Raw genomic sequence first — 12,715 nt, 5'->3', positions numbered from 1 at the left:
TTTTCTAGAGCCCAATAGAGAACTGAGACCACAAGGCAATGACCGAACCTGCAATCTGAAGACAGCAATGACTCTGCATAGAGCACCCAGAGCCGGGCATTTGCTCACTGGAATGGACGCTGCCAAATGCCAGCTTCCATGGAAGCTGGTAAGATTTAGCCAGAATTATTCTAACACATCACGAAAGGGCCAATGTAGGCGAGTGTGACTGTGAAGCCAGCAGGGACCACTGACAGCCTCTCGCAGGTTTGTCCTCCAGGATCCCCATGTGCACAGGGAAGAGGGAGGAGAAGCCTGCGGAAGTTTCCCCCGTGGTGCAGGCGCTGTGGAACCCCACCCAGATCCACCTACTCCATCTCCCTAAGGAGCAAACACCTTAGACCTTCAACCACCACGAGACTTAATAGCCACTGTGCAAACGTGGGGAATCAGCTGTGCAAGCTGCAGGTTCTCTCTGGAGAGAAATGATTTGACAAATGGAATCACACCGTGATCTGATCTTTTCCCATTGATTTTATTCTCATTAAATTGGATGTGATCTACTTTTAAACTAATTTCACCCCTGTATAATTTACATTCATTATATTAAAATCTTTCAACTTCGGTCCAATTAATGGCAATAATGCTATCTTTCTTCCCTATTTAAATGGTTTCTGGGATCAGAACATTGTCCTAAATTATTTAATAAGGGCTGCATTTAACAATAAGCTCACAAAAATTCCTGAAAATTGGCTCTTGTAAATTGGCATGCGCTGGTTCTCAGCACACCACCCTTATCGAGCATTTTCTTCTGCCTTTAGTCTATACTGTTGGAAGGCTCAGGTGTAAAAAATGGCTGTGAAATATTTTATTAGTCCCATTAATGTGAAAAGGGGTTTGCATAATCCTCTTTGATTATGTATAAATCACACTGCTCCTGCCCGGTGTTGCATTGTATGGATAAAAGCAAGTTAGACACTGAACACTGGTGACACATTAACAAGCTCAGATTAGCTGTGGCACTTAAAAGCTTTTCTATTGGATGAATTGAAAGCATCCCTGGGTGACTGGAGGACTCAGCTAATGACTTTGAACAAGCACTGCTCACAGTGAATGGTGACTAATGAAAAGTAATTAGTGTAATACATCCCACCCCTGACTTGGAGAGGAAAAGTCATTAGCCTGAGCAGACCTCATTTCAGATTTTGGAAGGAGCAAGGTGCTACTTACTGAAGCCAAATCACTTCAGGTCATATCCCAAATATGCTATTTATTGTGAATTCAAGCAAATTTCAAATTTAGGCAAATTACTACCTACATGAATCAGTTTCCTCATCTATAAAATGGGGACGATATCAGTAGCATCTAAGTGTGCAGGGGAACCATACGGCACACTCGAGGGGGCCTTAGGGGAAATTTTAGGATGCTGGGCTCCTTACATGGTGTGGGTGGGACTAGGGAAGCCGAGAAGACATGGCAAAGCACCCAAACACTAGAAAACATGGGATGCAGTTACTCCTCCAAGATTAGAGGGGCAAGAGGAGACTAGCTATTCCCACAACCCAGTGAGACCCCAGGTGGAGCTATGCCTCTGGCAGAGGAAAACGACACTGTGCGCTGTGGCCTGGCAGGGAGGAAGAAAGGAGCATAAAATGCACGGGTCTCTCCTGCCTCCTGCCCTGCTGAATCCTGCAGTCGCCTCCCACCGGTTGGGCACAACTGGACACTGGCCAGCAGGGAACCCCAGGCACTGCAGGACAAAGAGATCAGCCTCCAGGAAAAGAGAGAGGGCAGGGTGAGGAGGAGTGGACAGCAGGCAGGGGAAGCAAACAGAAGTCCTCAGCACAAAGGGACACGGACTGGCAGCTCAGCTGTCCTCGGGCTGCGTTTGGCGAGTAGACACCCAGCGCACAGCGGCCGCGCAGCATCAATACCCACCGTTACCACCTGCTCCACACACTCCTCCTCCAGGCGGGGACAGTTACTCCACTCTCCGGCTGTGGTTTTGGACCAGAGCCAGACACGAGAATCTTATTTTTAAAGTGAAAAAGAAGAGTGTCCTCCCTAGCATTTCCATGAACCTTTGTACTTCACAAATTGCCGCCGCAGATCAAATCATATTTGAGTCTCATTACCCACTTCTGTAAGTTTGGTATTTATCTCCATCTACCAAATGAGAAAACTGAAGCAGGCAGAGGTTAACTGACTTGGTTCAAAGTCCACTGTGTGATATTTTTACTGAGCATAAAGAGAATGTATGGAGATATGCAGACTATTGAATAGAGGTTCAAGAGCAGACCTCATTTCAGATTTTGGAAGGAGCAAACTGCTGTTTCCCGAAGCCAAATTGCCTGAGGTCAAATCCCAAATATGCCACTTACTTGTGATTTCAAGCAAATTACAAATTTAGGCACATTACTAGCTACATGCATCAGTTTCCTCATCTATAAAACGGGGATGATATCAGTAGTATTTAAGTGCAGACAATGGCATGGCATGGAGTAAGCAATAGGTAAGTGCCGACTGAAATTATCATCATACACAGAATTTAGAAGTAAGGACCCCAGAGGGCCATGCACTGACCCCTTCATTTGGGTGGATGTTCTGAGGACCTGCGGTAGCCCAAGTTCTCCACTCCATGCTGGAGACACAGCAGTGACCAAAACAAAGCCCCACCTCTCCTAAACCTGACTTCCTAGTGCAACACACCAAAAACATATAAACAAATAAATACACACAATGGGGTGGGGTAGGTGCCAAGGGGGCAGGAAACAGCTGAAATGTTTGAAATGTTTTTTTCCCCTGGATATTCAAAAATGTCTTCTTCAATAAAGGATATATTATATGTACAAATAATGGAAACACAACTTTCCATTTTATTTTGATACATTTTAAACAGTTACAAGAAATCATTTTCTAATCCTGCTTAATATTTTTATATTTCTTTGGCTGGGAACAAAAAATCAGAACATAAGCCAGCCTAAGTAACTTGTCTATGCCCTCTTTATCTCCCCTGGTCCCACCGAATTTATGAAAACAGGGACCGCTGCCCCTTTCCTATCTTGCCCTTCCACCAGATGAGCCAGGCTCCAGGGATGGCAGCTCAACCATAAAAAGTCACAAAAAGTGAGAAGGAGGCTTCTCTAAATCCTTATTTACAAACATTGTAACATTAAGAGAAATTAAAAAATTTTTAAGATAATACAAGAAAAAATATGAAGTGAACTGTTTATGGCACTAAACCCAACTGGTTACGAGAAGAGGTATTTTTAAAAGCAAAGCAGGGAATTTAATTCCCTTATGGCTCCAGGGCTCCAGTAAAAGCATCTTTTCTTATTTGGTACTATTTCCATTTTATTCTACTGACATACTCTCCTGTGAGCCAGAAAAGTGACTTTAGCAACACTATGGAAACCAGCAATGTCTGGAGTTTGTTAATAAAGAGAGAGGCTGAGGTCTGCGAAGTGGACCGGCTCCTCACCAGGACCGGTTTCTGCTCGGCCGCCCGCCCTCCCGCAGGTGAGCAGACAGGTGCGCCCGCCTCCCCTAGCGACCTCCACGCCATTCGTCTCTTCAGGAGTGTTTAGGCAGAGCAGGCCCAGGCCCTGCCTCTCGGAGGCTGCCTATCCACAGTCCTTCTTTCTCGGTAGATGGCTCTGGGGTCTGGGTGTCAGTGGACCGACCCACGGGCTGGGCTGTGCCGTGCAGGCACTGGCAGTGTCCGCTGCGCTGGGGACTGAGCACTGGAACCAGGGGCCTTCTGGAAATGTCCTCTTATGGTTGACTGGGGTGCTCCTTGATTGAGGGGCTCCCCAGTGTCACCGAACTGGAAGGGACTCCCAAAGGTTTGATGTGGAAACTCGGAGGGGGCAGATTTTCCACTTGCACGCCTTCCCCGGTCTTGGTGAGGACGCTGCTGGTTGACTGAGCCCCAGCCTTCCCCGAGGCTGCACCCAGGGGGACAGTCCTGTGGTCAGCGGCCTGGCCGGTGTCGGGCGCCCTCCGGTGGCGGCTGCTGGAACAGCAGCGGGGCTCTCGGACCGCTGGGGGCGTTTCCTCCTGGCGCATCAGTGCAGGAACGAAGAGCAGGTGGCGGCCACGTGACGCTGCTGCAGCCAGGTGGGGGCGGCTCCAGTTCCCACCGGGGCCCGGGCTGCCCCGCAGGCCGTGGACGCCTTCAAGCCTGAACGCAGAGGCCTGGAGGGATTTTGTGAAGGGACCTAAAGGCGGCAAAGGGCATTTCAAGAACAGTTTCGGGTCGAATCTGACTCGAGTACAAATCCAGCTCTTTTGAACTTACTCTGCATAACCTTGAACAAGTGGCAGTTTCTTTCAATTTCCATGTCAGTATAAAATGGGAATAAGAATAGTATCTTGCCATAGAGTTAGTTATGGCAAAGATTAAGTGGCATATTACATGTAAAATATCTAAGCAGTGTTCATGGCATACAGCACCTCTGAATAAATGGGAACTCCGTTACTATTATCAACGCAAAGAGTACAGACCTTTTTATCTTTTGCAAATTGTAGAACTGCACCCAATTCTATAATTAATTCCTGAAAATAACTCTTTTATGTGCCCTCATCTCATTGCCTATCTTTCTTTGATGATACATATGCAAGTCTTTCCAACATTTGTGAAAATAGAGTTGTATTTTGTATGGGTTGCCTTGCTTAAATTTGAATATTTATTATTCTCTATTGAAGGATTTTAGAATGTAGTCATGGGAAACAAATTAATGATCTTGTATTCTGCAGTCATGCTGAACTTGACTAATAAAAGCAGAATACACATCTTTTTCTCATGCACAGAGAGCATTCAGCAAGACAGACCATATTCTGGTCTTTAAAACAAGTCTCAATAAATATAAAATTATTAAAATTATACAAAGTATGTCCTCTGATCAGAATGGAATTAGATTAGAAATTGGAAGCAAGATATTTAGAAAAAACCCAACTATCCCAAAATTGAACATAACTCTAATTCACAGGTCAAAGAAAAAATTATAAGAAGAGTTACATAATATTGAAATATTCAAATATTGAAATATTTTCTAAGTCGCCTTATAATTTTTTCTCTGAATGATAATGAAAATACACCAGATCAGAGTCACAGGATACAATATCAATAAATAAAAGATAATTGCATTTCTATATATTACAGTGAAACACTGAGAATTTTCATTTTGAACACAGTATCATTTACAAGAGCATCAGAACATAAAAAAAAACCACAATATAAAATTCACCAAGAAATTTTTAAAAACTTAACCCAAACTACACAAAACCTACATATGAAAACTGTGATAGATTGCTAAGAGATGCTATTGGCATAGCAATATGAGATAAATCACATTCAGTGGTCACAATATTCAATGTTGTTAGGTGTCAAGTGTCCCAAAATTGACCCATGACAACGCAGTCGCACCCACCTCACGGCTGGCTTTTTGGGCAAGCCCAGCGTGGCAGGAGGAGCGGAGGTGGCCTGTGATTCCTGCCTCTGTCCTTTGTGTCTTTGTTTGTTCCCTCCCTCTGCCTGCCAAAGTAAATGCCCCAAATTAAAGACCGAGAATACCAAATGGTAAGGATGCAGAACAACTTCAATCTCATAAATTTATCATGGCAGTGCCACTTTGGAAAAAAAGTCTGGCAGCTTCTTATTAAATTATACATGCAAAAAGAGAAGCTGTGACTGGCTTCTCACATACAGAACAGGCAAAGGCGATGGGCCACCACTCCCGGGACTGCACCGTGTCATGCACGACTGTGTTGCTGAGGCTTTGAAGAAGCAAGTGCCGTGAGTCCCACAGACACAAGGAAATGACTTCTGTCCATGGCCTGAGGGCCCGGGACAGCTGCCCAGGGGCTGCTCAGTGGAGTCTCCCGATGAAGCCAGCCCTGGGCGCCCCGCGACTATGGTCCGGGGAGACCCTCAGCAGAGGACCAAGCTGGAAAACCATGGTTGGTGGATTCACCGTATTTCATTTCAAGACACAATATAGAGCTACTGCAATTAGGAGACTCTAGCGTCAGCATGTGGAATGACACAGATCAATGTGAGAGTCCAAAAATAGACTCACGTACATATAGTCAATTGATTTTTTTAATTTTTTAAAAATATAGTCATTGATCTTTGACAGTTCAATGGGAAGTGATAATTTTCAACAAAGGATGCTGGAAAAATTGGATATTTATAAAAATTAACTCAAAATAGGCCATCGACCTAAATGTAACAGATAAAACGTTAAAACTTCTAGAGGAAACATAGGAGAAAATCTAAAGTGACCTTCACTTAGGCAAAGAATTTTTAATAAGACAAAAAGAGCATAAGCTATTTAAAAATTTGATAATTTTGTCATCATCAAAATTAAAAGCTTCTACTCTTTAAAAGGCATTCTTAAGAAAATGAAAAGGCAAGCAATAGCCTGAGAGAAAAGATTTGAAATTTGCATATCTGATAAAAGACTTGTATCCAGAATACATAAAGAAAACTTACAACTCAATGCTAAGTAGAAAAAACATCCCAATTAAAATAAACAAACAAATGATCGGTAGAGACCCTTCACCAATAATGATATACAAGTGGCAAATAAGCTCAAGGAAAGCTCATTAGTAATTCAGTAAATGCAAATTAAATTCACACTACACATTCACTGAAAGGCCCAAATTAAAGACCAAGAATACCAAATGGTAAGGATGCAGAACAACTTAAATCTCATAAATTTAACATGGCAGTGCCACTTTGGAAAAAAGTTTGGCAGCTTCTTATTAAGTTATACATGCACTTCTCTCATGACTGAGAAATCCTACTCTTAGGCATTTACTTAAGAGAAATGAAAACTTACACAACAAAGATTTGAATGCACATTGCCACTTTGTTTAAAATAGCGAAAAACTGAAAAGAACTCAAAAACACATTATCAGTGAAAGGATAAACAAAATGTGGTTTATGTGCCATGGACTTCTACACAGCAACTAGAAAGAACAAAAAATCACATATATACACAGCAGTCTGTGTGGGTCTCAAAAGCATTATGCCAAGAGGAGGACAATAAGTACCAAAGATGACATACTGTATGAGTCCATCTGTATAGAATTCTAGAAAAAGCAAAACCATAAGCAGAAAAATCAAATCAGTGTTTGTCAGAGACCAGAGTGTGGGGGGAAGGGATGGACTGCAAAGGGGCAGGGGGGAACTTCTGGGGGTGACAGAAATGTTCTACATCTTGTTTGGGGTGGTGGGTAAATGACTGTGTGTATTTATCAAAGCCCATTAATTGTACACTTTGTTAGATTTTAATGAATGTAAACAATGCCTCAATAAAGCAGATTAAAAACAAATTAACAAAATAGAAAAGTGTACTACGAGCAAGACACTGTGAGGAGACAGAGATGAATAAAACATGACCTCCATCCCTGAAGAACTTTTCTTCTAGAAGAAGACAGACATGTGCAACTCAAGCTGTGATCTATGGAAAACGGCGATGGGTTTTGTGGTGTCTTATATTAAGCTATGAGGCTTGCTTTTCTGCAAGTAACAGGAAAGTAACTGTAGTGGTTAAATGAAGAATGGCTTATATTTCTTTTATAGAAGTTGTTAGATGATGCTGGTAGTAGTGCAGAAGCTCAATGAAAAGGTAGATAACTTTGTAATACATGTGGCCTTTTCCTCAAGGTTGCAAAATGGCTGCTGTCTCTCCAGCCATCCCAACTGAATCCAAGGCAAAACAAGGGCAACATGGTAGGGTAATACCAGCCTTGCCTGTCTTGCATAAATGAAGGAAAAGCTTTCCAATAACCTCCCTATCCACTGGAGATTTATGTTAAGTATATATTAGTTACAATTGAACCAAGTGACCTCCTGCAGCTGCACACAAAGATAGGAAAAAAGAAAATATTTCTGTTCTAAACAAATTATGGGTTACTTGGGTTAATGAAGAAAAGAGGAATGGCTATATGATAGGAAGCTAACAAAGTCTTTCACATATGTGACGAAGATTGTGTTATAAAAACTTTGTAAATGAGGAAGAACTTAATTTCATATGGGCAGGACCATCTGACAAGAAATCCATACTATTAATTGCAGGATATATTTCTTATCTCTGACACTTCAGTATTTCACTTGAATTTCTAAGCACTGAGGTAAGTGGATCAGGATGAAAGAAAAGAGGGAATGTCTGTCCTCATTTTTCCAGAGAATCCTATGTTAAATAAGATTGATCTTCTTCTAGACACAACAGAAATGATTCATGGGACATTAGTCAGTAGTACATCAAATGGGCAGATATTTTAGGAGAAGAACCCCAATTATGACCAGAATCACCCTCGAAAATCCAAAACTACCAGCATTTCAGATGAACTATACCATAACAAATCTGGTGTTTGAAAATCCAAGTTACCCTTTGATTTCCAGGTAGACATTTTGCTTTACATATATGTTCAGTAGGGCATTTAAATATCAGTCAGCCATGTCTTCATTCATTCACTCATTATGGGATTTACTGACGAGCAGCAGTGTGTGATGCACGTGCCAGGCAGTGTAGTGGAAAGGTTGGCCCTCCTGGTGCATATAATCTCCCAGAGGAGACTGATGCCAGACCACATGAACAAATGCAAAATTATATCAGGGTAAGTTCTAAAATGGAGGGGTGCATGATGCCGTAAGAGCCCGTGACAGAAGAATGTATCTTTGCAAAGAGGCCTGGGGATTCTTCCACAGAACGTGAATGCTGAGCTCACCAACTGATGAGTAGACAATGAAGAGGTGCTGGAGGCCTGGGGCTGGAGAGACCACGGTGTGCCAGGACCTGAGAGAAGCTCCCCAGCTGAAGCTAGAAGATAAGATGGCACAGGGAGGGAGATGAGGCTGGAGAGAAATGAATGCTAGACAATGTCATGCTTTGGAGGAAGATATGGACTTTTTTTTTTTTTAAGCAGGGAAGTTAGGTATATGATTTATAGTTAAACTGTCACTTTGCCTGCAGTACACAAACCACATTAGAAAGGAGGCATGGGAAGTGGCAGCGAATGAGGAATCAACAGCATGGCCTGTGCTGGTGGCGGGAGCAGCCAACAGGAACAGCCTTCTCTCTGCAGTGCCCTGTGCTGAGGACTTTGCACAGGGATGGCAGGGCCTATAATGACTTGTAATCAGAAGCTCCCAGTTACAGCAAAGATGTTAAGATTGGATTTTAAAGATTGGTCTGGGTAATAAGCAAGCTCAATAATTGACAGCTTTCACTAATGGCTCCAAATTGCAAATCAATGTTCTTTGTTCTATGCTTTCCTAAATAAACACTGAGGATGGACAAGTCCATAAATGACCTTGAAAACCCTTTTACAGAAATCAAACTCAGCTCTTAAGATATAAAACCTCTGCATTATTAACAGTAGAGATTAACATCAGAGCTAAAATGATCAGACATCGTAAGAAAATCCATTTATTCTTGCACAAATACTAATATTTTTCAATGATGAGATAATTTGAAGGAAAAAATGTCAATTCCCAGAGGTGATAAGCAACTATTAATCAAGATTTCCCCTCCCAGATATATGTTTTCCATCCCAATTTTCTATTAGAATGAAAAAAACGAAGTAAAAATGCTGGCTTTTCTCTAGCACAGACTGAACTTGCCATTCACGAATCTTTTGACCATGTTACCACACGTGCCTGTGGTAGAGGAGTGGCCCCATCTTGGTGACCTGGCAGAGGCCACCCAGGTGAAGGCCTGAACTGCAGCCTGGCAGAGACTTGGAAGGACCCGGCAGAGCCTCCCGAGCACCAGGGGACAATTGGCCTGGGACAAGCGGCCGTGAGACCATCTCCCACCCATGTCTTACCTCTCCTGCAAGACGCTCAGGAGCTCACGTCGCCTCCCGAGTTCTAACAAGCTCAGAGGCTCCATCCCTGCCCTCTTCTGAGTAGACCTGCAGACTGTAAATGGCTCAGCTGCCGTCTCCCTGGCTACACAGCACTGCACACCTCACGCTGCCGAAGCTGCCCACTTTCGGGTTATCCTTTTGGGTGTGTGGAGCAGGGACCACGGGCAGCCAGCACCTTGGACTATTCCTGCTTTGACTACTTAGGTAAGCAACAAGCTGTCTGCATCTAAAAGTGGCTCGCTAAAAGATATGAAAAGACAGTTCTCTGAAGAGGAAATACAAATGGCCAAGAAACACATGAAAATATGTTCAGCTTCACTAGCTATTAGAGAGATGCAAATTAAGACCACAATGAGATACCATCTAACACCGGTTAGAATGGCTGCCATTAAACAAACAGGAAACTACAAATGCTGGAGGGGATGTGGAGAAATTGGAACTCTTATTCATTGTTGGTGGGACTGTATAATGGTTCAGCCACTCTGGAAGTCAGTCTGGCAGTTCCTTAGAAAACTAGATATAGAGTTACCATTCGATCCAGCGATTGCACTTCTCGGTATATACCCGGAAGGTCGGAAAGCAGTAACACGAACAGATATCTGCACGCCAATGTTCATAGCAGCATTATTCACAATTGCCAAGAGATGGAAACAACCCAAATGTCCTTCAACAGATGAGTGGATAAATAAAATGTGGTATATACACACGCTGGAATACTACGCGGCAGTAAGAAGGAACGATCTCGTGAAACATATGACAACATGGATGAACCTTGAAGACATAATGCTGAGCGAAATAAGCCAGGCACAAAAAGAGAAATATTATATGCTACCACTAATGTGAACTTTGAAAAATGTAAAACAAATGGTTTATAATGTAGAATGTAGGGGAACTAGCAATAGAGAGCAATTAAGGAAGGGGGAACAATAATCCAAGAAGAACAGATAAGCTATTTAACGTTCTGGGGATGCCCAGGAATGACTATGGTCTGTTAATTTCTGATGGATATAGTAGGAGCAAGTTCACAGAAATGTTGCTATATTAGGTAACTTTCTTGGGGTAAAGTAGGAACATGTTGGAAGTTAAGCAGTTATCTTAGGTTAGTTGTCTTTTTCTTACTCCCTTGTTATGGTCTCTTTGAAATGTTCTTTTATTGTATGTTTGTTTTCTTTTTAACTTTTTTTTTCATACAGTTGATTTAAAAAAGAAGGGAAAGTTAAAAAAAAAAAAAGAAAAAGAAAAACAAGGGAAAAAAAAAGATGTAGTGCCCCCTTGAGGAGCCTGTGGAGAATGCAGGGGTATTCGCCTACCCCACCTCCATGGTTGCTAACATGACCACAGACATAGGGGACTGGTGGTTGGATGGGTTGAGCCCTCTACCACAGGTTTTACGCTTGGGAAGACGGTTGCTGCGGAGGAGAGGCTAGGCCTCCCTATGGTTGTGCCTAGGAGACTCCTCCCGAGTGCCTCTTTGTTGCTCAGATGTGGCCCTGTCTCTCTAGCTAAGCCAACTTGAAAGGTGAAATCACTGCCCTCCCCCCTACATGGGATCAGACACCCAGGGGAGTGAATCTCCCTGGCAACGTGGAATATGACTCCCGGGGAGGAATGTAGACCTGGCATCGTGGGACGGAGAACATCTTCTTGACCAAAAGGGGGATGTGAAAGGAAATGAAATAAGCTTCAGTGGCAGAGAGATTCCAAAAGGAGCCGAGAGGTCACGCTGGTGGGCACTCTTATGCACACTTTAGACAACCCTTTTTAGGTTCTAAAGAATTGGGGTAGCTGGTGGTGGATACCTGAAACTATCAAACTACAACCCAGAACCCATGAATCTCGAAGACAGTTGTATAAAAATGTAGCTTATGAGGGGTGACAATGGGATTGGGAAAGCCATAAGGACCACACTCCACTTTGTCTAGTTTATGGATGGAGGAGTAGAAAAATAGGGGAAGGAAACAAACAGACAAAGGTACCCAGTGTTCTTTTTTACTTCAATTGCTCTTTTTCACTCTAATTATTATTCTTGTTATTTTTGTGTGTGTGCTAATGAAGGTGTCAGGGATTGATTTGGGTGATGAATGTACCACTATGTAATGGTACTGTAAACAATCGAAAGTACGATTTGTTTTGTATGACTGCGTGGTATGTGAATATATCTCAATAAAATGAAGATTAAAAAAAATAAATTAATTAAAAAAAAAAAAAGTAATCACAATGGGGGCACGATAATTATCGGCACACCTCTCCTAAAACTCATGAACTCAGTTTCATCAGGAAGAACCTCCGAAAAAAAACAACAACAACAACGAAAAAAAAACGCCATTTGGGTAATACATTTTCAAAAGGATGGTTCAGCAGTTTTCCAATTTATCCAGCTGAAGGAAATAATTGATATGTATTCAGATGAAAGAGAATAAATAGACCCGATAAAGAATTGCCACGTTTGATACGAGACTGGACAGTATCTTTGTTGTTTGCCTTTCTCTGTTTCTAACATGATTATCACCGTGAACATTTTGCTTGGTCTACAGGTCATGACTGGGTAATTGTTGAGGTGTGGACCAGGTCCCTAGGCGACATGTTTGTACTATGACCAGGTTAATTTAAAGATTGTGGTAACGTTCCTGTGAATACGTAAGAGAACATCTCTGTTGTTAAGGGAAACACAAGAATAATTAAAGAAATGGACTTTTTTTACTGAGACATTTCCAATTCTTAGCGACAACCTTTATATACGTGGAATATGAAACAATGTTAACATTGTGAAGAAATGAATGAAATAAACGCAAAAAAAAAAAAAAAAAAAAAAAAAGTGGCTCGCTGCGTCTTCATCAGCAGAGTCGGTCAGGCC

The sequence above is a fragment of the Choloepus didactylus genome, chromosome 23 (assembly GCF_015220235.1).
Source record: "Choloepus didactylus isolate mChoDid1 chromosome 23, mChoDid1.pri, whole genome shotgun sequence".
NCBI lineage: Eukaryota > Metazoa > Chordata > Mammalia > Pilosa > Megalonychidae > Choloepus > Choloepus didactylus.
Note: the sequence above shows the minus strand (reverse complement) of the source record.